This window comes from Bactrocera latifrons, unplaced genomic scaffold, assembly GCF_001853355.1.
Source record: "Bactrocera latifrons isolate USDA-ARS-PBARC rearing strain unplaced genomic scaffold, ASM185335v1 scaffold_57, whole genome shotgun sequence".
In the NCBI taxonomy this organism is placed as follows: domain Eukaryota; kingdom Metazoa; phylum Arthropoda; class Insecta; order Diptera; family Tephritidae; genus Bactrocera; species Bactrocera latifrons.
The window spans coordinates 397,744-401,842 of NW_017537234.1; the positions used below are offsets into that span (position 1 = coordinate 397,744).

Consider the following 4,099-nt stretch of genomic DNA (forward strand, 5'->3'; position numbering starts at 1 on the left):
ATTTACTTTCCAACATTATCCAAGTAATTTTCACATATCTTAAATTCTGAATTTATGGCCAACGCTGTTGTCTGCGTAGACAGACAAACACATTCGTTTCCTAATTTATCTGATTTTCACTTTTAACTCAGCCCAAAACACACGCACACACAGCGTAGAACGCACAAATGCTTGGCGGCATGCAACGCTGTGCGGTTTATAACCCCTGCCACACTTCCAACAACCGGCAACTTGTTATTGTTGTTGTTAACACTTGTGTCATGTTGCAAGTGTGGCAGCAAACGCAAGCAGCACATTCAAATTAAATGGCAAAAACAACAATGAAGTGCATAAAAATTAAAATGCGCGCAACTTAAAAGCCTCTGGGTCGCCACACCACACACCCCACCCGACCGGTCACATAGCCATAGCCAGCCGGCAGTTAGGCGCTTCAGCGCTTCGCCTGTTGTCGGTATAAATAAATTTGTACTGGCAATAATTTGCCACAAATACCGACACCAGCAAAGAATCACTAAAACGAAACAGAAAACAAACCATCGTGTACCAATCAACGACTGGAACAACAACAACAGCAACACGGCGGCGTAGTTGCCGTCACACAGTAGCGCTTTACTGTCATTAGCACCAGCCGTTGCTGAAGACATATGCGCTTCACTTAGGCGGCTACTGCAATGCCGATTGTTGTTGTTTTTGTAMAAAAAAAAGTGTTGTTGTTGTAACACTTTTTGTTGTTGTATTTGCTATATTGTTCTTATATTGGTTTTGTTGTTGTTGTTTTTCCAATTGTTGCTGTATTATTTTTTTCTTGTTGTTGTTGCTTTATTTTTCTTAGTTGTTGCCCAACAACCGCTTAACCTCACTCAATCCAGTCAAGCTGTATGTGTCCACACTCTGCAACTCATTTGCTGCCGCTCCGACGCTACCCGCTCTCGATCCAGCACTCATGCCACTAAGTGGCAAATTGTCATTACGTTTGCATTGCCACTGTTTTGGTAATCAGCCACAGAGCCTCATCATCAACACAGAGCGCCTCAAAAACACACAACGGCACTTGGACTCTGCTGCTTTCGTGCGTTTTGATTGTACCCAGTCTCCTCAGACGGGCTAACACCTTGGCTTAATGTTGGTTTTTTTGTTGCTATTTTTTTGGTTGACTAAAGTGTGGCTTTTGGTGGATATGAAGAGTAAGCGGTAGCTGGGTATTAGTCTCGACACATGCAATGCACATTAGGGTCAAGCTGCGTTTTTTATTTAATGAAGGATTTTTTGAGGGTTTCGAAAAAAGGAGTGTCTCTTGCGAAAAGATCAAAGAATCTGAAAAGTAGTGAACTGAGATATTCTAAACTGAGAAATTAGGCACATGTTGTTTATTGGAACTTAGTAGCGAGGGGAGCAGCACATATAATCCACTAAGAATACCACTTTCTTTTTAGCAAATGCGTCTAAAAACGCAAAGAGCCGACTTGACACATGAGTCTGGCACTACTAAGCCTAGCTAGATTTATAATTTCCTTCACTAAATACATTTGAGGCGATAAAACGTACTCTTGCCGCATATTTTCTCAATAAAACTGAAATTGCTTGGAGCTCTGAGCGATAAAGTAATCTCATACATTTTTTAAAACAGGGTTTTTCGAAGCATTTTCGAAGCTTCTTCGAAGTTTTTAGAAGTTTAAAATGCTTACAGCTTTGTAACTCTTCAAAATCGAGTACACCAACAAAAATTTTATGTAAAAATAGCACTTTTTAAAGTTTATGGAAATATCGAAACTATGAGCACGAGATAAGAAATCAGATATAGACAGAGTAGTAAAAAAGAATATATGTTTAAATGAGTAACACAACTAACTTTCTAATATATTGCGCCGAATTAGAGGCATAAAAAACAGCTGAGGTAGTCATGGTTTATTCAGCACATTGAATTGAACTTGTGGAACGGTATACAGAAATTAAGCGTTTTAAAGAAAACAAGAAAAAAATTATTATGAGATGGACAAAAGAGCACCAAAGTTAGGTATTATGAAAATGCGCATATCGCGCTCAATTTACAACAGAAATCAGTATTCACCAGTCAACGGTTGTTTCATGGTATTGAATGGAACTTGTGGAACGGCATAATGAAAATTAGATATTTGAAGCAATGTGCTATGAGAGAGTCATTTTAAACGAGAAAAGTGATAAAATAATATCAAAATTATTGGAAAAGTTAGATGCGTTACAAATAGGTAGATATATGCTGAGAAAAGCTACACTGAACTTGTGAAACGGTATGCAAAAATAAGTTTTTAAAACAAACAATGAAAAAAAAATTAATAACAGTTAGATGAAATAGCACCAAAATTAGGTATAATAAAAAATAATTTATCGAGCACAATTTTTAACATAAATCAGTACTTACCAGTTAACGGTTTTTTGATGGCATTGAGTAGAACTTGTGGAACGGCAAGCTGAAATTAAGAAATTTTAAGAAATATGATATGAGAGAGTCACTTAAAACGAGAAAAGTGATGAAATAATATAAACGTTTTATTGAAAAAGTTTAGAGGCGGATATCTGAGGAAAATAAGCTAAATTTGCACAAATTATTATTCGCGAAAGTTTCTATATCTTTCCAAAATCCCTTTTCTGATTCCGAGCCGAGTTGTTGCAAGAAAAACATTTTAAAAGCAACTCTACCAAAAGTTAAAAAAAAAAATATGTGCGTTTATATTGCAACCCTACTTGCAACACCTAAGCGCAATAACGGCAGCAATCACTTAAGCACATCGCATGCCACAAGTCGTTTGCTGCCACATGGCGACTCTCACTGCCGCCGCTGCAGTTCGCTTTATGTTATTTCGCACTTTGCACAACAACACGACAAAAAAAACTGTAAGTACAAGAACCAAACGTGTGTTTTTGGTGGCGATTGCGACTGCGCCGGCGGTGGCAATAAATGCCTGTCACACTGGACAATCGCTTAATGGCTCGCCTTGCTACATGAAAATATACTCAAGTGTTATCGATTAATGTCCACAAGCAGCAGCTACCGAAACCCTGATGATGGTGCGAAGGCAACCAGCCGCCAACAACAACACCATCAGCAAGCGGTACGAATTGTCGTTCAAATATTGCCGCGTTTGAAGTTGTGCCGCCGCTCGGAGGATTTGTGGCGACGCTAGCGCGACTGTGTGCGGCCGCCGTTACAAATGTCGGTTGAGTTTTTGTGTGTGAGTGCGTTCGAGGTGCTGCCACCTTTGGCCCGACACTCAAGCCGGCTGCCACGCTGCGTTATCGCTAAACTATCTGCCTGACTTACTGCCTCCAGTGGCGTTTGTTGTTGTTGCTGCTTTGCTTGTGCGCGCCGCGTTTCGCTTGTATGCGGGCGCTAATGTCGCCGGCACAGCAAACACCTTTATCAGCGCTTACTCACGCTCACTCAGCGGCCACAATGGGCTCGGTGGCATCAACTGATTGCCACTGAATGCTGCGCGTGTTTGCCGCCGCCGCTGCCACTTTGGCTATCAGCATTCGCCACAACTTAGTAAGTGAGTATGTGGTGATAGCGCGCGGCTGATTTTTACTCTATATATACGGGTGTCGTGCTTGGCGCTGCCTTCCTTGGTGGTCAGTGCGCCGGCTGGGGCTGTCTTGCATGCAATAATCTTTTGGTTTGATGATATTTATGTAAATTTAGAGTGGAGTGTGAGTGTTGCGAATTTAATGCCTCACTTATAAAATAAAGAGCATTTCCTGTCTCGGTTTTTAATAGCTTTTACCTTAGCTAAATGTAAGTGTGTGTGTGATATATTTCTGAATTCATAAAAGTGATTATATTTGGACCTGCGGGATGGCTTTAGGTTATACTTCGTACTTCTCTGCATTACATATCTCGAGCAGGAGAAAAGGATATGCTCGGCGTCGTGGTCGAATATGTGGAGATACTCCCTGAAAAAGCCATGGCCGGATAAGAATTGGGGCTGATAAAAGTCTGTCTCTCCGTGTTGTATTTCAATCCAAGATGGTATGTTCTTAATGAGACTAAAGATACCTGTTTTTTTTAAATTACTTTTTTTAATTTAAATTCGTTTTTATTTTTAATTTTAATATTTTTTTAATT

General features: G+C 40.1%; 1 long non-coding RNA gene across 1 annotated transcript in view; it reads right to left on the reverse strand.

The window, feature by feature from the left end:
• The window catches only part of LOC108974640, a 100,578-nt gene extending 98,128 nt beyond the window's left edge, over nt 1–2,450 (reverse strand). Inside the window, exon 1 of the long non-coding RNA XR_001993807.1 lies at nt 2,399–2,450. This is a non-coding gene — a long non-coding RNA (uncharacterized LOC108974640). The remainder of the gene's footprint in view (nt 1–2,398) is intronic.
• Nucleotides 2,451–4,099: the final 1,649 nt, after the last annotated feature.